Source organism: Microtus pennsylvanicus, chromosome 16 (assembly GCF_037038515.1).
Source record: "Microtus pennsylvanicus isolate mMicPen1 chromosome 16, mMicPen1.hap1, whole genome shotgun sequence".
Taxonomy (NCBI): domain Eukaryota; kingdom Metazoa; phylum Chordata; class Mammalia; order Rodentia; family Cricetidae; genus Microtus; species Microtus pennsylvanicus.
The window spans coordinates 46,565,441-46,592,954 of NC_134594.1; positions in this window are offsets into that span (position 1 = coordinate 46,565,441).

Genomic DNA, 27,514 nt, shown 5'->3' on the forward strand with positions numbered 1-27,514 from the left:
ATTAATGGTAATCACAGCATACAGGGGGAAATCCCACACCATCTAGAATCTGACCATCATAACAAATAATGTGACTGATTTATGTTTTACTGTATTGTACTTTGTAGTGTTCTTCCATAGCAAATTTCTACTTAATAAAAAATGTTTATTATAAATAATGTTGTACATTACAGTGGGTACTAACATCAATTGTGGTTTGTTTGTTTTTTTTTTTAAATTTTAGCAGACCTCAAATTAACAATCCTCCTGCATCAGCCTTCTGATAAAGAACAGCTATGGTGTTGCTGTAAATGAATGAGTGGTTGTAAAAGGAAGCAAAAGGAGGGGAAGAGGAGATGGGAGGAGAGAAGAAGGAAGGGCAAGGGAGAGGACGAGGGAGGTGTAGTGGTCACTAGGTCCTTGTGCTCACGGATAGTACTAGGGAAAGCAGGCATGTTGAGCATCCATGCTCTTCAATAAAAGGACTTAGGCTGTTTTCTCCCGAAAAGTTGGGAATGGATGTAAAAACTAACCTGGTGATCTTTGCTATCTGTGGAGCCAGGCCTCACCCAAGTCCCCACATGATTCCATTTATCTCAGGCTCTTCCCAGACTCCTGAGCATTGCACCCTGTTCATTATTTCCCATTCTTATTGAAGAGGTCACAAGTGCTTTGTAAAAGACATGTACTTTGCAAAGGAGTTTCTGGATGCAGTCACGCCTTAAGCTTTGTGATCTAAGTTGTACTGTGTCTAAAGTCAAAAATAAGCTACTAGGGGTCAAACACTAGGAGGCTGAACCAACACTGGTTAACTAAGTCATGTTGAACTGGATTTCCTTTTAGCCTCACACAGATCACTGCTCTGGAAACTGTCCATTTTCAGGGATCCCGATAGCTAGACATCTTCAAAAGCACTTACCCTGAAGCTCATATGGAGAATTCACGCCACAACAGGTCAGACCTCCAGCAGATTCAAAGTAGAATTCTTACAGTTCTTGACAAATAGCTAAGCCCATGTTGCTTGGGTATCAGACAAGATGAGGAGCAGGGCCGCTCTATGGAGGGACGTAAAGAAGGACTTTGGGAGACTTGCTGCTTCTCCCAAGGTGAATTCTAAGGAGGATCACCCGAGCATGCCTATGTTGAGTGCGCACAGACAGAGATCCCACTGTCCCCGAGCAACAGACTCACCCCCCAAAGTGAATAAATCAGAAGCACAGGTCCTTGACCCCCTTTCCTTCTCCCAACTGCGGACCCTTTACCACTTCTTTTCATTTTATCCTGGCTCACTGCTTCCATGCCTCTGACTCCTGCATGGCTGGGCTTTAAATGTAGAGGCGTGCTCCTGGGCTTCAAGGATTATACCACAGCCCTGCCTCTGTGAACCAATACCATCCCCAGCACCATGTCCCCTTGAAGATTTTATGTACTATTATTTTTCTGTAAACATTGAAGAGTGTTGCGGGAGCTCCTTCAGCCAATAGCTGCTGAGATACCAGCCCATTGGGGCGTGGTCTCTCTTTCTTTAAAAAAGCAGCAACTGCCCTGGCTTGCTCTCTGGCTTCCGGCTCCACTTCCTGATGGGGCAGAGGGCTGTTGTCTGGGATGGTGATCTGTAAGTTTTTCCCCCTTAAATAAATAGCCATTCTATTAGTTATAATTCCAAACTGGTGTGGGATTGTTTGTGACTTACGCTTTCAGAAGAGTTTTCTAAAGACCCAAAGAAACAGCCCATAAGATACAGTCCAATCATACAAGAAAATACAAATTTGAAGAAATACAGCTTGAACCAATCTCTTTATACATGCACATGCACAGACACAAGCACACAGTGTATCACATCGAAGTGATCTGTTGTCACCAAAATCATAGAAAAAAAAGCTTCCTAATCTGAAATGTTTGAAGAGATCTATGAAATAAAATAGCCTTTGTCTTCACTGCTTTCTAACAGGAATTTAGTACTTCCCTTAATTATTAGACTTGTTTGGCTTGGTCACTAATGGCAAGCTCAAACAGTTCCATGTTTCTCAAAATGTAATTCTTGTTTGTCACAACTTTGAACTTTGGGTAACAGCTCTATCTTTTTCTAAACGTTACCAGATGCCTTGACACGGGGTGGGGGGAGGTCACAAGCTTTATTTTAGAAATATTTGAGCAATTCCCTTTCAGAACAGCTCATCCCTTTGTTGATTATCTGTTTCTCTGTGTGAGTTTTAAAAGAGTGGCTCGGACAGGAGTTCATCAGACTGCCAAAGGGCCCCAGGCCAACACACACAAATCAAGAAGCATACAAAATCAATACACGTCAACATACAACATCAAGAAGCCCCAGCAGTCCAGATGTTTGACCACAGCTTGCTCATGATTTAAACAGATCTTGATAAAGTAGAAGCTGGTTATTGTCACTTTGTATTCTTTTCTTCAAGATCCATAATGCTCACTTTCTGTTCAAGTCTACAGTATACCTCTTTTTCTGGTGAACCTCAGAAACACCACCAACAACAAAATCTTGTTTCCAGAGTTGGGAATAAGAAACGTTTTCCTTAAAGCAAACACTGAAAGAACCTGAGCATCCCCTGGCTCTGCCTATCACCTTACACAAGACATTCTTCCTCTGTGCCTTTGGACTTAAGGGTGAGACAACTCTCCTGGCATCCCCTGGTTCACGTCACTGAAGACACTTTTCCTGGGTATGCAGTCACACAAGGATGGTGAGAACTGGCCCTCTCACTAGGGAGCAGATTCCTCCTGCCTGGACGCAGGCTCACAGTGAGCAGCCACAAACCTCATGGCTACCTCAGCTGTAAGGTGAAGTAGCTACTTACACCTTCGTCGGACAGACATAAATGTGGGAAGTGTGGAACATGGAAACCTCAGAGTCACTTATTCTTCTAAATTGAATGAAATATGTCTTTACCTCTTGCCCAAGAAGGCTGGTAGCAAACTTGAATCAGTGCTGAGAACTGATCCCTACTCTGGCATCATACCCCAACTAGTTCAGGCACACTGAGGGAGGTGTCTAATGTGAGATTCTCATCATTCCTAGGGTCCTCTCTCCACTCTGTTCCTCCTTCTCCCAGAATACCCAGTGGTGCCTTCAGCGACCACCTCTTTGCCCACCACTCGGCCAATCTCACCATCATTTTCAAGGTTGAAGATCTCAAAGCTCATTGTCAACTGACCTCCCTGTTCCCACAGTGGGAACCCAAACCCACCCTGGTCCTCGTGTCAGTCCATCTAATCTTTGTCTCACTCATGAGACAAACCTAATGCCTCAAATTCAGTCTCCGCATTCTTCTCTTTCAGCATCTCCAGCGTCATGCCTCCCAGAGGATCCAGGCTTTTCCAAGCCAGTGATGGGCTGGGTGTTTTTCTTTGGAATACTTTGCAATTGCAAAGTTTGGCTCTCAACTCCCAAACTTACAAGCTGAGGGAGCATAACTGCCTGGCTACATTATGGGAATGAAAGTAAAATATACAGCCATAGAAATAAAATGTAAATAAACATTCCCATTGAATGCCCTGCATTTAAAAATCAGTACGTGGGCTAGAAATCTCTCTCTAGAGAAAACAAATCTGCTTGGGTATGAACGCACAGCAGAAAAGTGGTGAGCCACTTTGTGCGGCAACTGGAAACTAAGTTTGGGGTTTGGGTTGATCCGTCCTTCACCACTTACATGTGTATCACACGTGCGCGCGCGAGCGTGCACACACACACACACACACACACACACACACACACACACACACACACACTCACAGTTTAGCCATCCTTAGAGTGGAGGTCAAAAGAAAGGCAGTTACTGTCCATACTTGCTGTGACTGCCCAGCGTCCCCTGGAGAGTGTGTAGGAAGCACCTAGATGCTACACCAGGTAACTCAGCAGCTGTCCTGAAACCCACAACCACAACCCACAGGCAGTCACACAAGCCGCGCCACACATGCCCACGGCTGTGGCCAGGCAAGGTTGGATTTCTAAGCCACATCCCATCCACAGAGGAGAAAATACTCCATCTCGTATGGTCATTACTCACTCTTAAAAGATTAATTTAGCAAAAATGAACACCCACCACAGTAATGAATGCCATTCACTGGGACATGGTTTGAGAAAGCTAGCCACACTGGAAAACATGACTTTTTAAATTAATGGCAGAACGGAAGATTATTTTCAGATTTGGTCAGCATTTTTTGAGAAGTAATAATTACCCAGGGTGGGAAAAATCCGGATTAGTATTAAGCTTTTGCATGTTATGAGGTAGAATTCGCTAAGCCCAAGGCCAGGCTTATTATCCACCTCCCCACAACTGCTTTATTAGCCAGAAGGGACACACAAGGTCACACTGCGCTGTAAAACTAGGGGCTTAGTGGAGCTGCTGCATAAGGGGCCAGGTACACAGATCCATCACAAATCAGACTTAATAAGGACAGTTTATATAGTAAGCTGAGAGCGTTCTACACGGGGTCCCTGGGGAAAACACTTGGTATGTTTGACTGCATTTGGGCCACAGTGAGGGGGCTGTTGTTACAGTATCATTGCTGGTTGCATTGGTTACTAGTAATCTCTTTTTATAAATCATGGTATTTAGGAGGAGAGGTCTTTATATGTTTACATTGAACACAGCTGGTACAGAAGGGATCTGAGATTTGATTCTGGGCAATGTGACTAGAAAGCCCATGCATGTTATCATGTGGTAAGGACAAAACATACAACCGTAGACACGTATGTGCATTCAGATACCATAGATATGTTTGTGCATTCAGATACCATAGACATGTATGTGCATTCAGATATCATAGATATGTATGTGCATTCAGATATCATAGACACGTATGTGCATTCAGATACCGTAGACATGTATGTGCATTCAGATATCATAGATACGTATGTGCATTCAGATATCATAGACACATATGTGCATTCAGATACCATAGACACGTATGTGCATTCAGATACCATAGACATGTATGTGCATTCAGATACCATAGACATGTATGTGCATTCAGATATCATAGATATGTATGTGCATTCAGATATCATAGACATGTATGTGCATTCAGATATCATAGACATGTATGTGCATTCAGATACCATAGACACGTATGTGCATTCAGATACCATAGACATGTATGTGCATTCAGATACCATAGACAAGTATGTGCATTCAGATATCATAGACATGTATGTGCATTCAGATATCATAGACATGTATGTGCATTCAGATACCGTAGACACGTATGTGCATTCAGATATCATAGACATGTATGTGCATTCAGATACCGTAGACATGTATGTGCATTCAGATATCATAGACATGTATGTGCATTCAGATACCATAGATATGTATGTGCATTCAGATACCATAGACATGTATATGCATTCAGATGCCATAGACATGTATGCGCATTCAGATATCATAGACAAGTATGTGCATTCAGATACCATAGATATGTATGTGCATTCAGACACCATAGACATGTATGTGATTCAGATACCATAGACATGTATGTGCATTCAGATACCATAGACATGTATGTGCATTCAGATATCATAGACAAGTATGTGCATTCAGATACCATAGATATGTATGTGCATTCAGATACCATAGACAAGTATGTGCATTCAGATATCATAGACAAGTATGTGCATTCAGATACCATAGATATGTTTGTGCATTCAGATATCATAGACAAGTATGTGCATTCAGATACCATAGATATGTATGTGCATTCAGATACCATAGATATGTTTGTGCATTCAGATATCATAGATATGTATGTGCATTCAGATACCGTAGACATGTATGTGCATTCAGAATTTCTTGCATATAACTCGCATGCGATATGACAGATCACCTTCACTAACACCATAGTTAGTCTCCACATAGGAATGGGCAAGGTCATTACCACCAAAGATAGCCAACCTCTGCGCAGGGCCGACAGCATGCAGTTCCTGATCTAACACTACACATACACTCATTCTCTGAATTTTGTTTTGTTTTTTAGAGTTTGGTATTTTTTATTAAATTGTAATCGTCTAACTCCTAGCAATAAAATAAAATAAACTCCATTATTATACTTACTCCACAGGGTTTCAACTGACTAAAAAGGTATTCTTCTTACTGTGAATAATTGAAAAAAATTCATCTGCACATAATTTGGCTGAACCAAGTGACAATATTACTGTAAAAATATTTTAAGCCTGTGATGATGCATTCCTTTCTCACGCCAGCAAATTTAATTTTAAGATTATTCCTAAATTTTCTCAAAGATTTAAAAACAATAAAGACCGAATTTTGAGAGTCCTCAGGAAAAATAATGTAAAAGAGGGCATTTGGATCTAAATACTCCAAATAGACTTTTTTATTTCATTATCTTCGCATTCTGCTTCCATCGCTCCACCCCATAGCACCTCCTCACTGCTAAATTGATGAGCAAAATACTCTTTAGCCAATGAGTTCCATTTCCAACCATGATCTGAAAACTTTACACTGACTAAATATTATGCTTTGAACCTCAAAAGTTTCTTATTAGTATACATTTAGCTAATGATTGATTTTTATAAAAACAAAACACGGTTGAATGGAAGAATGGATGAAAAAAGTGTGGAATATATACACATTAGAGTACTACGCTGCCATAAAAAACAAGGACTTCTCGAATTTTGCATGCAAATGAATGGAAATAGAAAACACTATCCTGAGTGAGGTAACCCAGACCCAAAAAGAGGATCATGGGATGTACTCACTCATAATTGGTTTCTAGCCATAAATAAAGGTCACTGAGTCTATAAGTTGTGATCCTAAAGAAGCTAAATAAGAAGGTGAACCCAAAGAAAAACATATAGTTATTATCCCTGCTATGGGAAATAGACAAGATGGCTGGGCAAAAAATTGGGATCTTGGGGGTGAGGAGGGATGGGGGTAAGGGGAGAAGGGGAGTAAATGTCATTCTCTGAATTTATAAAGCAACTTAGGCAGGCATTTCTATTATCTCCATATTACAGAAAATAAAACGGAGGCAGGAGGAAACTAAATTACTTGTACTTAACCATTAGGAAACTGAAGAGCCAGAACTGGAGGCCTCTTACTCTTCACACCAATCGGATGAGGTAGGAACCGCTCTCCTTATGTCAAGAGCAAACTGAAGGCACTCTGTCTCAGAAAGACACTGTCAATGTACAATAGTTAGAAACCTGCCAATAAATAGTGTACCTTATAACTGTACATACATGTTTTAGTCCCTGACTTTGTGACTGCGTGTGTGCAGACACATCCAAACATTTACATCCGTAGGCTCTGAAACCTCAGTCCCTCCTGGCCTCAACCAAAGGCTCATCTTCCTTCAAGGCCTGACTCAACGTTCCCTCCCTCAGAGAAGCCAGGGCTGACTGGAGAAAACTCTGGAATTTGTTACTTGCTCCGCAATGAAAACCCATTGCTGTGTTGTGGGTGTTAAAATGGCTCTGACCACCTCACAAAAGGCGCTCTCAGAGAGTGGCAACCTGAAATAGTTTGCATATATCAGTGCTGGCACTGGAGGTGCTACCCAGAGTCCTTGAAATGGGGGAGAGAGGGCCAGGGTGGTTTGCGGGTAGATGAGGTAGCATCGGCCATCTCATCACGTTTCAGAAAGCAGCGAGCAAAACTGTTCCTGGCCTCATAAAGAATTCAACAGTACTCGTGGAGTTTAACATTGTAAAAAGTAATCTTAGAACCTGGGAGTTGTGGCACACACCTATAATGCCAGCTACTTAGAAGACTGGGGCAGAGGATGGAGGTCATGGGCAGCCAGGGAAACAGAGAGATAAGCCCGCATCTCAAAAAGAAACCATCTTGGAGAAGAACCGCATAACGTGAAAGATACCCACAGGTGTTGGTCATCTTTTAATTATTGTGACAAAATAGTTCAAATTGCAAAAAAAAAAAAAAAGGCTTTTTTTTCCGTTTCATAGTTTTAGACAACTCAGTCCATTATCAGTTGGTCTCTCTGATTTTTGGCCTGTGGCAAATCAGCCATCATGGCCAACGGTGCATGATAGAGGAGGATGCTCACCTCTTGCTAACCTAAGAATCAAAGACAGAAAGAGGAGCTAGGTCTTGAAGCCTGCCTGAAGGACAAATCCACAATAACTCACCTTCCTCTCACTGAAAAATCTCACCACTTAGAGAACCCACAATTTCCCAACAGCACCAAAGACTGGACACCAAACCTTCAGCATATCGATGTAGGGCAAGAAGATGTAGGGTGAGAAGAAGCTCCCGACACCCTTTCTATGCTGAAAAATGCATTGGCCAATACATATAATATATGTAGCATCCTCTTAACCCTCTGCTTCTCATCCCCAAACAAAGAAGGAGGGATGGAAGGAAGGAGAGCAGGGAGGAAGGAAGAAAGGACAGTGTGGGGAAAAGAGAAAGAGAGGGAGGGGAAGGAGGGGAAGGATGGAAAGAGGGCAGAATGGAAGGAGAACAGGAGGGAGGAAGGAAGAAAACAGAAGGCAATGGAAAGGGATACTGATGAACTGAGAAACAGCAGACTGCTTTTGAGGGGACTTTTCAGACTGTGTTACTATGGAAACAGGAACAGGACAGAACTATGATGCTGGTACTGGCATCACAAGTGCAGATGAACATCTCAGAATAGAAAGATGTCACTGCATATACCCCTTTTCCTTTCAAACGCATGGAAAAGGGCAAATATTCGCTAGCCGTCAGCCAAGTCTGGATAATGGAGAACTTAACAAATTAGATGAAGATGTTTGACTATTCTCTTTTGGAGTGGGCAGAGTCCTGTATCCCAAATGTTCATCGGTTTTTCTGATGGCGCCAGGAAGGCAGTGGAGGCTGCATCCTTCTTGCTCTTGCGTGTTTTGAGGACTTAAAACCTGGTGGTGATGATATCGGCTGGCCCTGGCACATCTATGAGGGTGAGGAAGGGGGTAACGACTCTGCCATTTTCTTTCACAGCTTAAAAAATTCTTGTGTGCGAGTTTGCTGGTTTGCGTGTTTCATTTTGTTTCCATAATTGCCTGGAATACAGTGCTGATGTGTGCGAAATACTTGTAGGGGCTGTAAGCTCATAGGAAGATGTTTTGACGAGTCAGGAGGAGACAAGAAGATTTGACCAGCACCCCCTCAACCATCTGTGAAACTGAACTTTGATGAATGGGCTTAGCACAGGCTAGCCTTCAACACACTCATGGTGTATAAATTGGGGTTATTGAGCACAGCTGACCACAAGGGCCACACAGGAGATCTACAAATGAGTGCCGGCAACCCTGATGCAGTTGAACAGGCTGCTCTGGCTTGAGGACCGGTCCTAGGCACTCGGCCATCAGCACTGGTCAGCGCTCATGGAACACCAAGGGAGGCAAAGAGCTTTCTTTCAAGATACCATATGCACTTCTTTTTCTCCAGCAAAATCTCAACCTTGCCTTCACTCTCAGATGTAGCAGAAACAAGCATCATTTTATTTAAAGAGCATCCCTTTGTGGTAGAAATTACAAAGGTGAGTCTTATTAAGTCTACTCAGGCATCTAGGGGAGCTGCTGAAGAAAGATCTCAGCTAGGGTTATGCAAAGAACAGCAAACTGTTATCAATGAATGCCTGATCACTCTGCCAAAGCAAGAAACAGCTCCAGACTGTTGCAAAAAAGACAGTGTTTCCACGGTGTGGCCCGGCCTCCAAATGTCTGGGACTCAGAGTCCTCTCTCATAGTGCAAAGGGAACGCCCTCTTCCTTTAAGGCAAGGTCATGATCTTGTCATCACTTGAAAAAAGAGGGATGCGATGTAGAGGAAGGAATATCTCAGGAGTCTAGGTGGAGAGCTAAGGAAATAAGATCATCAATACAAATGGGATCCAATTCTCCAGACTCCCCTCCAAAAAATACAGCTTCATGTGTTCTGTGAATAATGACTTGATAAATATCTGGTAACATTTGATTTGGCGATAAATAGAATGTATCTAGTGATTTGACATTATGTGCGAGGCAGCACAGAGACAATGTGCCCACTGAAAGAAGAGCCCTCGTGAACTAGGACCCAGAAGTCTCACACCGGACTCTCTCCTGACATCGGTGAGCCTTTGGCGGGTTGTGTCAGCACCATTACAGATGCCTAGATGGTGTGATTATATCCAAATGCACGATTACCATACCATGTAGTTTCAGCCAAAGCCATGAGTCCTTATCTTTCCTTGGAATAAAATCGTAAAATGGGAGCTAAAGAGCTCACTACCTCGACTACCTACAAACCACTGAGTGGAGAAAAACCTGCGGCCAAGCTCAGGAAAGCCAACAGCATACTCTGTGCTCTGCAGCATAGAACAAAACTGGCCCTGACTTCCAGGTACAAGATGCTGTACCCTACGGTCTTCCTATGTAGTGGATTCACAACAGACCCTGCAAACAAAGCAGCCCAGACTGCCCAGGCCCCTGTAGTGTGTGGAGTGCATGAGGGCCCTGCCCTTAAGGATTTTTCCAGAGGTTCAGAACAACTTAAGGTTGCAATAAGATCTTACTCTTTCTGCGTTTTTACACTCTCTCTGCACCTGGCCAACTGTTCCACAGCTTTCAAAACATCCTGATAATATACACTGTACATATAAAACCACATATTTTTATTGGGCTCTTTTAGTATACTATGTTTGGTTCAGAGCCCTTGTGTTTTCATTGTTTGGGTTAAGATTTTACATTTATGAGGTGTTGGGGCAGAAGGAGGAGTGTGTTATGTTTTCATTTGTTTTTATTTTAATTGCCACACACTCTTCTAACCCTTCCCCTGGTGCTGACCTCTCCGAAGAGATGATAATCTCATTTCCTGCAACTTAAGAGGAATTCTTAGCAGGTCAAGACTCTCAACGAGACTTGAATGGTTTTTTTTTCAGCCTTTCTTTCCCTATTGATAACATTAAAATCTGAGAAGAATCGAATGTGATGTCAGTTTAGTTCAGATACAATTTACCATGGTTCTTCCTCTTTGTGAAAGAACACTTTCCAAAAAATGCCAGCGTCCTGTCCACCTTCTTCTATTTTATTTTATTTCTAGAAATTCTACCCATTTTAAAAAACCTTTTTGGTAGTTAAACTTCAAAAAGTAGAACAAACCAACTTGAAAGCAGTTGTCTTGAATATCTATGGGATATTGTACCGTTCCCTCTGAAACCACAGGTCACTGGGCCAAGGACACAGATAAGACACAATGAATATAATAACACATATAACAACATACAGGTGATAAAGACAGAGGACAGCATACAGCTGTAATAAAAAGTCTTTTCAAATGTGCTTGCTTCCTGGCCCAAGTGGGCATTTACCTTCTCATTTACTCTGAGCTTGCAGCGAAGCACTGGTTTGAAGTATGGTCTCCTCCTCCGCCCTTGTGGTTGGGTCTGAACCACGTGACTCGAGAGAGCTGAACAGTAGCTTTCTTTATTCTTGGAACACCTGTTAAGAGGTTATAGGGGGTTTTATGTACAGGGAGTCCTCGCTCTCTAGGAAGAGGGGGGAAAGCCTCATTAAAACATATCCTTTGCCAAGGTTTCATTGCTCAAAAGAGGGAGTGTAACATTGAACCCTCAGGCTCTCTGCAAATTGTGCTTTCAACCTTTCCAAGAGCCTTCTTGTAAATTCTGAGCTTAAATATATTCCCATCACTTTCTATGCCCAAATGGTTTCTGAATCAATATGCATTTAACCACAATAGCGATTAAATAAGTTATTTCTAAATTAGCCAATACATTATACACATAGTTTTCCCTCACTGTAGAAATCATAAAATATGCATGTATGTGTGTGTGTATATATATATATATATATATCCATATATATTCTAAGTGTAACTGAAAGGTTAGAATAACTAAATGCTCACAAAGTCAATGAGTAATTTGAATATTTAAAATAGACTAAAGATAATAATACATATTCAGTACTCAGAAATCTACATTCAGCATAGAAAACTAAATTAATACAAAAAATACTTCTATTCCACACCAAAGACAAAGAAACACAGGATACATCAGAACATAAAAAAGAATAATAATAAGTTGAGAATGAAACAAGAATGGGAAATTTCCAGGTTCCAGAAATAGTAAGAACCATGAATCACAGAGGCTAAGACTGTAAACAAAATATAAGAATTCAGATCATTCAACAGGTAAGGGTGTCTGCCACCAAGCCCGGAAACCTGAGTTTAGTGCCCAGAACCCACATGGTGGAAGGAGAGAGCCCCTCCTTGCAAGTTGTCTTCTGACCAACACACACATGCCACAGCATACACACATACAAATAAAGAAATGTAAGTTTTGTTTGGGAAATCACCATACTGATTTGCAAAGTGGCTGTACCAGTTTGCCCTCCCACCAGCAATGGAAGAGCATTCCCTTTATCCCACATCCTCTCCAGCATAAGCTGTCATTAGAGTTTTTGATCTTGGCCATTATGACAGGTGTAAGATGGAATCTCAGCGTTCTGTGTTTATAGCAGAATTAATTGTCATAGCCAGTATCTGTAAATAACCTAGATGCCTCTCAACCAAAGAATGAACAAAGAAAATGCGGTGTATTTACATAGTGGAGTACTACTCAGAAGTAAAAAAATAATGACATCTTGAAATCTGCAGGCAAATGGATGGATGTAGAAAAAAACATATTGAGTGAGGTGACCCAGACGCAGAAAGACAAATGTAATATGTACTTATTCATAAGTGGCTTTTATACATAAAGCAAAGAACAAACAGCCTACAATTCACAACCCCAGAGAACCTAGACAACAAAGAGGACCCTAAGAGAAATATACATGGATCTAAATAGGAAGGAGAAAAAGATAAGATCTTCTGAGTAAATTTGGAGTGTGAAGGTCCCTGGAGAGTAGAGGGAGAGGGGAAGAAAGGAGAGGAGCAGATAAAAATGCATAGCACAATAAAAACAATAAAAAGAAGAAATGTGATTTTTAATTATGTGTGTATATGTACGTACATGTGTGTATGCATTGTGTATGTATGTATATGTGTGTATGTATGTGTGTATGTAAGTCTATGTGTATGTGTGCATGTGTGTATGTATGTATATATGTACATATGTATATGAATTCAGGACCAAGAAACATGGTAAGCATGACCTGAACCTACATGGTGAGCATACCCATACTCAAGGTAGGGACTAGAACACACTTTGCACCTGCCTGCAGGAGTTTCATGAATCTTTCCTTCTCCTGGGCAGCAGATAAAGACTTCTTAGAAGTCAAAACCCTTCACTTCAACTTACTTTCAACCTAACTTCTACTCTAAGAGAAGAAACACAGGAATGTAAAGAATCAAATATTGAAGCCTGTCAGTCCAAAGTGATAGAAATTCTACAATCCTGTCTGGGAAAACAATCTCAGCTGAAGATGAGTGAAAAATAGAACTTATCATTTGAGAAGACATGTTACCAGATCATGGGAGAAATGACAGCTCAAAATTAAGCTGGGAGGTTGTCTTAGTTTGTGCTGCTATGGTGGGGGTTAAGACTCTGAAGTTTATGAAGAATAGAATTTAATTCATGGATCTGGAAGCTGGTAAGTCCAAATTCATGACACCAGTATCTTCTATTTTTTTAATCTAGTAAATCTTTTTGATTATTGGGAAATTTCACATAGTGTTCCCTGGTCAAATTCACTTCCCAGTCCACCCAGGTCTATCCACTATCCTTGTAAACCCCTTCCCCCAAAAAATAAGAAAAATTGAAATCAATACCAAGTTCAATTTCTGTAGCTCATATACTCACTGAGCATGGTCAAGCTCCCAGCAGCCAGCCCCTTAACGAAAACTGAATCCTTCCCCACTTACCAGAAGCCATTAGCTATGAAGAGTTTCACTTCAGCATCTTTATCACAGTTTTTAAGAGCTCAAGGGCTTGGTGTCTAGACATGATGCTGCTGTCTTATGAAGCATGCTGCCCACATCAAAATACGGCAGAGAGTTTCACAGAATGAGACCAAGCCAGAACGCCAGCTTGATAGTCTTCTTCATCTAACAAGGACACTAATACTATTTAGGAACTTCAAGCTTATAATCCACATCATCAATCTGATTACTTCTCAAAGGACCAAATGCCGCTAGCATAGCATTTGGGGACGAAGTTTCTGACATGTGAGCTCTGTGGGAATTCACTGAAACCACCACATAGGTTTGTTTGAAAAGAGAGATGTTTGCCATATTCAAAAAGAAATGGAAACCAGGACTAGAGAGATGGCTCACTGGTTGCCCTGCTGAGTACCCAGGTTCAATTCCTAGGACTGACATGGCAGGCCACAAACATCCGTCACCCCCATTCCAGGAGACTGAATGCCCTTTCCTGGCTTCCGACGGCACTGCACACATGGTGCACAGATGAGCGTGTGGGCCAAACATTCATACTCATAACATAAAAATAAAAGATTTTTTTAAATTTAAGAACGAAGCCATGGATGTAATAAGAGTTTCTGCGAAAACTTTGGCTCAATAAAAGGCAGAAGAAAGAGTCTCATCCCCAGCCCTGTAGCAGACCCCCGGGAGCAGCCTGTCCTCCCTCTCTACCACTGTTTCCTGGAGACTCCATTGAACCTTGGCGTGCACTCAGCTCTCCTCCCCATGTGGGACTTTGCCATCCCTGCTTCAGCCCATTCCAGCTCCTTTGTGTCAGTGACAGATGCCTAGAAACTCCTTCTACCTGGAGTCCCTAGGAGCCACAGTGGACCTGGGCTCAGGCAGGTGAATCACACCCTCTGTCCTCCCTTGTGAGCGCTCCACTCTCACCCTCTGCCCAGTTACAAACTCCTCACGGTGCCCCTCCTCCCACCTCAGCTCCATCCCCTGGAGACTCCAAGTCCTGGATCAAACCCAGGGTCCCTTAGCCCTTTCGTCCCTGGCTCTCCAGTTAACTGCTTTACTTCAATCTACTTACAAATTCTCCTCTTCCCACCACACTCCCAACTTCCTGGGGACCCCACCTGTAGATGTGAAGGAGATCTTAGCCCTTTCATCCCTAGCTCAAACTATAGCAGATAATGTGTTGCCTTACTGCAGCCTTCTTGCAGAATTCCCTCTTCCAGCCGCATCTCCAGTCCCTTGTGGGTCCCACCTGTAGGTGTGAACAGGATCCCCTTAGCTCCTTCCTGAAGCCCCTCTCACCCTTTTCTCCTAGCCCACCTCCAATCCTCTTGGTCACCCAGTGAACTTCAGGTGCACTCCCTGCTAGGCAACCCAAAACTGCCACACTTTCCTAAGATACAGAGATAGAAGAAAAAAAAACCAAGCAGCAAATTCTTCACCTCTAAAAGACAAGACCAGGTATCAACACCTAGAACCACAGCCATCTCGACCTCACGTGCCTAGACACTAGTGTCAATACACCAACATCGACAGTCAATGAAAAAGTAACCCAGACAAATATTAAACAGAGAAATGCCAGAGTTAACTAACTTCATAAACCAAATGGACCTAGAAGACACTGACAGAACATTTCACCCAAACACAAAAGAGCGTATCTTTGTCTCAGAAGACCAAAAAACTTTCTCCAAAATTGGCCACACATGTGGACACAAAGCAACTCTCAACAGATGTAAGAAAAATGAAAGAAAAAAAAGAAAACCCTGCACCCTTTCTGACCACAGGGATTAAAGCTGGATATCAACAACAACAGAAACAAACCAAAAAACAAGCCTGGTCTGCTAATTACTAAAGGAAAAATGGGTCAAGATAGAAGTTAGAAAGTAAATTAAAAATATTTTAAAACTGAATGAAAATGAAAACACAACATACCCAAACCTATGGGACACAATGAAAGCTCTTTAAAGGCAAGTTCACAGCACTAAGTACCTACATCAAAAAATTGCAGTGATCTCATATTAGCAACTTAATAGTAAGCCTGAAAGCTCTAGAATAAAAATAAAAAACAGAACCCCAAAGAGTAGATGGGAAGAAATAATAACTTACACCTTAAACCAATAAAATGAAACAAACAAAAAAACAACAATCAATGAGGCACAGGTAGTTCTTTTAGAAGAATCAGTAAGATTGATAAACCCTTAGCCAAATTAACTAAAACACACAGAGAGGAGATCCAAGTTAATGAAATGAATCAAGACGAAAGAGTGACATCACAACAAACAAAAAAGAAATCCAGAGAATCCTAAAGATGTACTTTAAAAATCCATACTACACCAAGCAGGAAAACCTAAAAGAAATGGATAAATCTCTTGTTATATACGGCCGACCAAAGTTAAATCTAGATCAGATAAGCTATGATGTAAACAGGCCTATGAACCCTAGAGAACAAGAAGCAGTAATTAAAAGTCTCCCAGCCAAAAACATCTGGCTGAGGCCAGATGGTTTCAGCACAAAATTCTATCAGACTTTCAAGAAGAGTGAAAGACAACACTCCTCAAATTATCTTGCCAAATAAAATGACATAGTCTGGATGATTTAACAGGAGAAATTTCCTTCCCATAGTTCCAGAAGCTGGAAATTGAGGATCACGGTGTTTGCCAACCTAGGTCCTGGCTTGGGCTTGCAGAGAGGTACCGTTTTGCTGTCGCTTGACAGGTGCACGTCTCTTCTCAGGGACATCCTATTCGACACTTCCTCCTGAGACAGAATACCTGGTACAAACAATGTAAGGAACTGAAACTCTGTTGGCAGAAGCGCCTTGTCTCGGGATGGATAAAAATAAGTATAGAAGAAAGGACTGGGGACCAGGTCAGGCTCAGCAATCTGTCGCACTCTCTGGTTTCCACTGTCTCCTGAGACAGCACCGCCAGGAGCTTATAGGGCACACTTTCTATTCAAACATAAGGGGTACTACTCCTATTATGGGGTCCTCATCCTCAAGGCCTCACCTCCCAAGTACTCCACTTCCTGACACTCTGATGTTGGCGGTTAAGACCTCTGCGTGTAAGTTATGGGAGAGTCCATGTCCGCTTAGAACACTCTCCTGTCTGCTTGACTCACCATCTCTGTGTTTCCCTGTCAGATATCTTAGCCTGGACAATGTATTCATTGGTATCATGGTGGGGGTATTAAGTGATACAGCAATCTCAGCTGCTTTTGCGTAGCTTTCCCTGGAACATCTTGAATTCTATTATATTATTTTGGTTTATGTCTATCATAAACTACATTTCATTTGAAAACAATCAAAAATCTATGTACAAGGAGTTGGCTGCACACCGAAATCCTCACTTCTCTCATTTATCATTTGCCCTCCAAAGATGAGTAAGTTACTGCTTGGCCACTGTTTACTAAAACGTTCGACGAAATGTGAGACCCCTAGACACTCCTTGGGAAGATCATGTTACCAACATTCTGATTAAAATCTCAGGGGGGCATTTGATTTTCACGTCTTAAGAAAATAATGCAAACATATAACAGATCATTAAGTTGTATCGTTTCCTAGGGAAGTAACTTACAGAGAAAAACATAATATTAAACGTATTATTATGTTTAATAAACAGGTAAATCTAACAATGAGTAAGTGCAAAATAAAAAGTTCTACATGAATGATTAATACAAGGTGAATATTTAGCAGAACAGGCAGTGTGGAAAGAACAACACATAAGCTCCACCAACTAGTACAGGTTTATAAAAACAAGTTTCCATGAAGCTTTCTTGAAATGAGATGAAACAGAATAAGCATCAGTCTGTGCTATGAATAACTTGGGAGTCAATTAAACCTCATAGCCATTGCAGGGTAACAGTGCTTCAGCTTTCAAACTAAAAATCCTCAGAAAAAAAATGCAAAAGAATCATGCAATCAAGAGTCAACCCAGAATCAAAAAGCAATGGCATTGGTATCTGATGAATTATTTCATAAACATTTAGCATGAACCCTCTAGGGGTGCATCGCCTCGTGGTCTGTATGTACTGTGTATGTACGGCCACTATCCATGCCCCTCACTACAATGCTGAATATGTAAAGTAATAGCACATTTATAGAAGTTCCTGGAAAGTTCAACTTCCTGTCTGCTACTGTTCTTACTTCTACAGTGTCACAGCCTCAAACACATGGTGACCCTCCCATGCCAGTCTCCCTACTACTGCAATGCACAAGGCTCCAAACAGGTTAAAAATAAGGTTTAAAATGTTTATTTATTTGACTTGTTTATGGTGTATACACCATGTGAACACCCAGTGCCCAAGGAAGTCACAAGAGGGCACCAGACAGCTGAAACTATAGTTACAGAATGATTGTAAGTCACCGTGTTGGTGCTGAGAACCAAATCTGGATCCTCTAAAAAACAAACAAACAAACAAAAAACCTGTTGCTTTTAACTACTAATACATATCTCCAGACCCTCAGAATCGAGTTTTATATCACATTTTATCCTATTCCAGTTCACCTTGGGAAATACACATAAATACCTCAACCTCTTATCTCATTTGAAATGGGTAGTGACTATGAACTATGATTGTCAAATTACCAAGATCAAAAAATGACGTGATGCCCATCAGGAAGAAAAAGTTCATTTTCTTCTTTCAGATGAAAGATGATCTGAAAGCACAAATGAAGTAGAGGCCAGGTTGTGTAATCCAGGCCCCACTTCACCAAACAACGCATGAGGACCAATAATTCCAACACTTTCCAGGGCGCGCTTGGTCCCACGCGATCCTGTTGCCCTTGGCACTGATGACTATTGACCACACACCTATTTTCCAGAAAAACAAAACACATTGAACCTTCGGAATCACTAAACGTGATTCAGTGAAAGAGAAGCTGCCAAGAGTAGACAGATTTGAATTATTACAAATGACTAACTTTTAAACCCCACATACACAAAAGCAAGTTGTATTTCAAGGCTCTGTTTCACTCATAGGTGCGCATCACATGGAGATAATTCCATAGTTTATAAGTAAGCACACTTTTGATTTGCCATTTGAGTTCTACTAAACCTCTCAGACTTGAAAAAAATAATCATTTGATTTCCTGGAGGCTGATTAATAATGAAGATGTCTTCCCTGAATACATCAAGTAGACTACATTCTACTTGAATGGGACTCGTGGGAGAAAATAAAGAGATCTTAGAGGAGTTTAGGTGCTGAAAGGACAATGGAATGCATGTGACACGAAAGGGGACGAAAGAATGCATGGAAAGAAAACACGCAGGAGGTTGTGTGGGAAATGGGAAAGCATTGAGGGAGGGAGTGAAGAAGAACAAAGACAGAGACAGGAGAGGTGGCCTCAGGTTAAGGGCACTGGCTACTCCTCCAGGGGACCTGAGTTCATTCCCAGAACCTACATGGCATTTCACAACCATCTACATCTACAGTTCCAGGGAATCCAATGCCTTCTCCTGACCTCCACAGACACTATATGTATGTGGTGCACAGACATACATGCAAACAAAATTCCCATGCACATAAAAAAATAATAAAGAGATAACTCTTTTTTAAAAGAACAAAATATAATAACAAGTATATGACAATGACATAATGAATCTTATTACTCCATATGCTAAGATACTTATTTTAAAACAAGAAAAACATCAGTATTAAATATGATATATATAAGTAAATATTAACATAAAAAATATATATGAATTTTTAGATAAAAATTTAGATGGGAAAAATGTCTTAGTTGGGGTTACAATTGTTATGATGAAACACTATGACCAAAAGCAACTTGGGGGAGAAAGGGTTTATTTGGCTTACATGTCCCCATCAGGCAGACAGACTATCCAGTCTCAAGATTCATTTTTGCCACATCGTCCCAGCCACTGGCTATGCACTCCTTTCCAAAAGGTAAGTCCCAATGTCATTTAGGACAGAACCCAAACCACCCAAGCATCTTGTCTCCAAAAGCGACTACTTTCTGGAATCTTTATTCATTTCATTCTGAAAATTCTTGACATTTGGGCTTCTTTAAAGTTTTTTGGTTTAACTGTCTATTCATCACTTCTCTTAAGAAAAAGGACTTTGGAATTTCCAACCACGTACCCAGGTCCAGATAGGAAAACAGGAAACAGCATATTACAAAGACAGAAAAAATGTACTTGAGGATAGATCTGACATTAGCGAGGCACTGGAAAAGACATGGACGGTTCCAAAGAGCACATTTCATTAAACAGACATATGTAAAATTATTTTCATGTTGTGAGAACTAAATTGTCTATGATTTTAGTCATAAAATATGCATGTGCTTGAAGAACCATTTATTTTCTTAAACTGTCCAAGAACTGGGGTTTTGTTTCGGTTTAGTTTTTTTTTTTAATATTAGTATTTAAGACAAAAGCTTGAAACCTGAGCTGGTGGCCAGTTTCCTAGTTATTTAATTTCATAAAGCTGGTGTTAAGTTTGTCCTTTTTTGTCCCTTCTGTACATAATGTACTATATGGAGCTCTGGTTGTGACTTGAAGAATACATGTCAAACATTTTGAACATTCTAGTGTTTTTAATTTAGATTTAGCTCAATCATAGAAATTAAAGATGGAAAAACTCGGATTCTTCCTCTTAATACGAAACGTAATTGTCGGTCCAGACTTGCCTCTTTTTTCTAATGAGTGAGGGGAAGGGGAAAGTCCTCTGACCCCTCCTCTGACTCCCTCTGGGATGGAGGGACTCTCCACATCTCTCCCTCTGGAGCGCACACACCTTTTCTCTTTTTGCTTGGCATTATGTTCTAATTACCTTTGGATTGAAAGGAGCTGTGTCTCTATCAGCTGTAGTGTTTGAACAAAAGACGTGGTTATTGCTGGGCTGGCAAGTCACAGTAATACAGTGAGCTGTAAACCATTCACAATGTTTAGACCATGACAGCAATCAACTTCAGCCTGTCTTTTAGTCCTGCGTGACTTGCCGGTGGAAGACTGACTAAAAGAACTCTATACAAGTTACTTGTCTTTTTTAGCAATAATCTACATGCAACCTCTTTAATCTGCCCGATAGCTTTATGATTCCGTTTATCATCTGAGAAGTGACATAGCTTTTTAGAGGTCATATTCCTTTGGATGTTAGTATTCCTCTTTTCACAGCAGTGTGTTCTATTACTAGACTCCCAAAGCTATAAACAACCTTTGCAAACCATCTCTTTTTCACATACGAGGACACAGAGCCCAGAGCATGCGTTGTTGTTACCCGTTCCATTTTTCTTTTAATATTTCACTAGTGCAATAAAAAAAAAAATCAATGTTGAGCTTCAGAGAACAACATTTGGTAAAGACTGCAACATGTTTCCCAGTAATGAATACAAATGATTTTAAAACAGAATTTGAAATGCTGGTAGAATATATTCTTTATTTCAAAACCAAGTTTGTTGTTGAAGTTGCCACACTTTACCAAGAACAGAGCAGACCAAGGCTGTTCGAGCCCCTGGCATATGCTGTATTGGCTAGATCTATGTTCTCATGGGCCTTTCTTAGCACCCCAACCAGCTATTAAGTTTTTCCTCCTTTCTTGTCTAGAGCCCTGTTTCCCATGTGCCCCAACACAATAACTAATGGAAGTTATGGGCAACCTGAAACCCACTGTTCCCTCTTACGATTAATTGAGAGGGCTGGCCAACATTGGCTCGAGAAGAAATAAATAGTATTTGCTTTGCCTTATGACTAAACCAAAGTGTAAGTTGACTGATCTTAATAGAACAAACTCAAAAAATATCCAACAAAAATTCAGCAGAGCTTAAAAGCAAACACACAACTGGAGCGTTGGCAGGGAAGGAATTCTGCTGGCTGCCTGTCAGGCTCTTTGATGGGTCAGAACTGTTCTATTGGGTGTCAGCCTAAGGTGAACTTACAAGCAAGGGTATAACAAGACACTCAGCACACCTCCACTTCAGCTTAGCCTACTAACTCACAAGCAGAGTCTGTTCTGTCTTTGGTGTACAGAGTGCAAAGGGGTGGTCCTGGTAGAAGGTATTGATTGGCCATTGAAAATTCCTCATGTGTTAGACACAAATCATTTGACATTTATTCATCTGCCTTTTCACTTAAGTCAACAGTGATTTATATCATAAAAGCCTCAATTTGTCTAAAGCATTAATTAGTTAATCCAAAAAATGCTTCCTCCGTCTTCCTCTTCTGACCTCCCCTGGAAAGAATTTTTAATCAACAGGAAACTATTCAAGCTTCTACCAGAGAACGTTTCCTTAAGTCCATTTGGCCAGGCCAGTAGAATGGGAATTTGGCAGAGCCGGTAAACTTTTATTTAATTTCACTTTTACTTTGAAATGTTGCTGAATGAGGAGCACTGACTGAAAGAATGATGGAAGAAAGGAATCTTTTCAAGTATTACCTAAGTTATAAAGAAAGGAACATCAAAGGGACTGATGAAAGACTAAGGAGCCATTCCGCAGGCCAGCCAGCGTCTTCAGTAAAGCAGACAAGACGGAAAGGGACAGCCCCAGAGGATGGTCTTGACTGTCACGGATATGACTGATAAATCTTCCCTACGGGATGCAATCGACATTTAGATGTTTCAGAAATCAAAATGTAAATTGGTATTGAAAAGAGTGAGAAGCTTAAGGGTTTACAGAAATTATCCCACACACTAGTTATAAAGGAGCACAACCTTTTTGTGTTGTTTAAGATGTGAGTCCATTTCCTGTTTTGATGGTTGTCTTCCTTTACAAGGTTGGTTTCTTGGGAAAATCCTGAGAAATCACAGTATTTACAAACTGCGGCACAGTGGGGAAAACAGAATGCCCATTTGGTCACATGAGCATTGGCTAAATAACCAGTCCAACACAGAACAATCCAGTGACTAAATAACCAGTCCAACACAGAACAATCCAGTGACTAAATAACCAGTCCAACACAGAACAATCCAGTGACTAAATAACCAGTCCAACACAGAACAATCCAGTGACTAAATAACCAGTCCAACACAGAACAATCCAATGGCTAAATAACCAGTCCAACACAGAACAATCCAGTGACTAAATAACCAGTCCAACACAGAACAATCCAGTGACCCCAAGAGACAGGCAACCCAGTGACACCAGACTGCAAGAGATTGACAGCAGGCTCCAGAGACTGGGTTGCTCTGACATCTCTGGAGCAGGTGCCTGCTGAATGTGGAAGGGGTCCTGGAAGTCACAGCTGATCAGGGAAATAAGTCTCTGTTTTATTATTATTATTATTATTTATTTATTTATTTAAGATTTCTGTCTCTTCCCCGCCACCGCCTCCCATATTCCTTCCCCTCCCCCAATCAACTCCCCCTCTCTCATCAGCCCAAAGAGCAGACCCAGCCCAGGTTCCCTGCCCTGTGGGGAGTCCAAGGACCTCCCACCTCCTTCCAGGTCTAGTAAGGTGAGCATCCAAACAGCCTAGGCTCCCACAAAGCCAGTACGTGCAGTAGGATCAAAACCCAATGCCATTGTTCTTGGCTTCTCAGCAGTCCTCATTGTCCACTATGTTCAGTGGGTCCGGTTTTATCCCATGCTTTTTCAGACCCAGTCCAGCTGGCCTTGGTGAGTTCCCAAAAGAACATCCCCATTGTCTCTGGTTTAATAAGAGGTGTCTATAGTGTCAGACACCACACAAGTAGTAAGGGGTCCTGCAGATCCTCCTCACTGTAATCACTAGGAACAATGTCAAACCCACAGAGAAGTGGAGTATAAGGATTTTTTCCAAAGAAAGTTGAGCCCAAAGAATGGACAGTTCAAGTGGAAAATTTGTTTCTGTGGAGCAGTCAACATTAGCCCAATTGAAACATACACTCTATTTGAGCTCAGTAGATCATTTTGAGCCCTTCTATGTAACATACTGTGTGTGTGTGTGTAATAAATATTAAATATTTCTTAATGAGCTACAGAGGTGGCTCAGTAGTTAAGAACATTTGTTGCTATTTCAGAGAACTAGAAATTTGTTTTCAGTACTCATGAAAAAAGATAGCTTACAACTGCCTTTAACTCCAGCTCCAGGGAAACAATGATGCTACACCCCCTTCTGGTTTCTGTGGGCACCCACATGCCCTTGCTCACATGCACAGACACATACTCACATACACATAATAAACAAGAAAACCAGAAAAGGTGGTTTGATCCAAGAAAGGATGTTGAAATCAGAAGAAAAAAAAAAAACATGGCCTTCCCTGTTCCAACCTCCCAAGAAAGAATGTCTGCTAAGCTTGCCATGTTTGGGACTCAGAAATGTTGCTTCTGTCTTTTGTCCAGGACCTCCGAGTCCAGGCTCCAGCAATGCTCTCCCGCTGCTCCCAGAACACAGTAGTATTCCGGGAGGGTGATAAGACCAAGAACAGCTTCCCCAAAGCTGGGCCTGGAAACTTCCTGGAGCGAGGCGAGACACTTCAAATGTGTAATAGGCACAAGGAAGCATGAAATCGGCGAGACGCTTTCAAACGTTCTCGTAAGTCTGGACCGAGGAAAGCGCATTTGACATTGCAGCTCCGGACATTTATTTGTCAAATTAGTTCAGTGTGGCTCAGATGCAAGCACAGCCACGTGTGAGAATGAACAATGAGCAGGAAGACAAGCGAAGTGGGGAGCGGTGGTTTGGGCAACTATGACGTCATAATGATGACGTCATAGCTCTTCAGTTGCCACAAAGCCTAGGCTTACTGCATTTGCTTTGCCGGAGGACCTGTATCCCCTGACTCTGCACTGTTTCTTCACAAGCACACATCAAGCAACCAAACACATATCCAACATTTGAAGATGATAATGACATCTTCAAATTCTCAGTCACACTGATAGTATTCAGGCTTCTTCAAGCATTGCTAGGGGCCCAAAGGGAAATAGAATCAATGATGCTGTGAATGTCTAAAGCTACACAGAAAAGACAGACCTCGAGTCACACACAGAGAGGCAAGAGGAAGTCACAAGGTGAACAGCTGCAGGAAGAACATTCCAGGTGAAGGTGGGAGCATGTACAGAAACAGGCATGAAGGAGAAGCATCGGATGCTTGAAAAACTGACTTTAAATGACCAGAGTGGTGGCAGATGGAGCAGAGAAGAAAGCAAGAGTCGGATTATCAAACAACCTCATTAAATGCAAAGTGTGTCTAGGGGTCATGTGGATTCCTCGGGGATACAAAGATGGAGGCTGGGTGACATGGGCACAGTTGTATTTTCAGCTGAGAGCAGTGTGCAGAAGAGATCAGAGGCAAGTGAGGGCTGGCAGCTAAACCCAGTAAGTACTGGACTAGAATTGGGCTGGTGGCATCCAGGAGAAGTACATATGGGGGGAAAATGTAGACTTTGGGAGGACCGCAGACGGGGGCTCTGAAACTCGGAGGTGGTAATTAAGGATTAACACTCACAACTTAAGATTCTGTGACCATTGGGACAGTGACTCAGTGACCCAAGATCTAAAGGAAAAGAGAATTATTAACAGGGTTGAGAGTGAAGCAGAAGACAGAGAGAAGTCTGCACATGCTGAGTTCTCAGGAGACTTGCTGGTGGGACAGTAAAAAACGGAAAGCAGGAAGCCAGGACTGGAGCAGAGGAGAAAGGTCACCACAGGGAAGGGCTTGGAAGCCCAGTCCTGGCTCTGGTCATCTGCAGAGGTGATGAGAACATCTGAATGAAGACAAAATATAGGGCAAAAACAAAAGACAGAATTCTGGGGGCAAAAGTGGATACAGAATGTTGTCTTAGGGTAAGTTTGTGAAGGGGCTCACCTCTTGAAACATAAGAAGCTAGTCCAAGGGAGAGAGGGGGAAGTTTGGGTGAACTCAAGCCAGGGTCTGAGGTAAGGAGAGAGCTAGACCTGATAAGTAGACTTTAAGCAATGTTGTTGAAATGTAGGCACTGGAAGGATGGATCCCCAGGAGCCATGGGAAAAGGATTGCTGTTGTAGGGGGCCACTTGTTCGTCCCAGCTGCCCAGACTCCCGAAATAACCACACAGAAGCTGTATTAATCAAATCACTGCTTGGTCACTTACTTAAGCGTGTTGCTAGCTAGCTCTTACATCTAGAATTAACCCATCTCCATTACTTTATATTTTACCACTAGGCTTGTGGCCTACTGGCAAGGTTTCAACGTGTGTGTATCTGGCAGAAGCTCCATGGCTCCCCCCTGACTCAGCCTCCTTTCTCCCAGCATTCAGTTTAGTTCCCCCACCCTCACCGCCTAGTTCTACTCTGCCCTATCAACAGGCCAAGGCAGTTTCTTTATTCGCCAATGGCATTCACAGCATACAGAGGAGCATCACATCAGACTGCCATGACTTCACCATGACTGTGGAGTTCCAAGGCTTCTGTGAGGAATCGGAATTGATTTTAGTGATTAACTCATGATGACAATGGTGACGATGATGTCTGACAACAGGAACAAGCTTGTGAATGGTTAATCTCCATTATTTGTAAATTCTCTACTTGCAAATTTAACCACAGGGAACGTGTTTTAAGCCCCAGACACCACATAAGTTCTGCGGTCATTTGCAGAGGTGCAATAAGTGGCAGAAATCTTGAGTCCCGACTTGAACATGCCAACTGAAGTCAAATGAGCCAACGCTCTGCTTTCTAGTCTCAGTTCTCAAGTAGAAACAAGCTATATTTAGTGCCATGTTTTTACATATCTTGGCTTTAGTTGGTGGTCTTGCTCTTTAAAAATACGTAGCATTGAAATGCTACTTTAATTCCTAAGCACTACAAAGTCATGATATGCTGTGTTGAGCAAAATATCCATCACCATGACAAAATTCCTGGCATAAGAACTTGTGGGAGAATAGGTTTTCACTAGCTCACACTGGAGAGGTCTGGAAATAACAGGGCAGAGCTGCAGCTCAGATGGTGGCAGCCAGGAAGCAGAGTGAGTATGTCTGTGCTCTGTTCCCTGGGACCCTAGCTTAAGGGATGACACCACCTAAATTCCCACCCAAGTGTGAAAATCACCTCACGTATCTGTCTCCCAAGCACTGTCCAGTTCAACCAACCTGACAACCAAAACTAACCATCCCATGTTGTCTCAAGAAATGTATGTGAGAGAAGCTTCATTCAGACATGGTTACACTCTTCTTGGTCATGAGCTCAACGCTAATGAATTGCATACATATGTTAAATAAGGTAGCTTCCAGCATAAATATGCATTAACAATATGCATAAACTGTTGTGACTGGAGTCTTGCAAGACTTTGGTGAGGCTTTTGTGTTCTTCTCTAGTGCCAGTGCCCAGTATCTGCAGCAACCTTTCAGCAAATCACAGAAAAGGGCAGAGGAGGTGAAGGCTGCCACCAGCTGAGAGCCACACTAGATCTAAGTGAAATTCTAACTTCCACCACAGTCTCTTTCCTAAATACATAAGGACTAAAAGAAAGAGTTTTCATTAGAGTTCCTCTGGCCAAAAATATATGTAAACACTTTGTATCTTTCTTTCTTAAAAGATTTTTTTTGAGAATGCCATGTATGAGCAGTGCATTTACATCCTGCGTCTCCCTTCCTTTCTTGTGACTCTACCTGTGTCTCCCCTACTTCTTCTTTAATTACATATATACATGGGAGGGTGAGAGAGAGAGAGAGAGAGAGAGAGAGAGAGAGAGAGAAAGAGAGAGAGGAGGGAGGAAGAGAGAATAAAAGAACAGTCTACTGAGTGTAGACGGACTTTCTCTGTCCCATCAGTCAGTTCT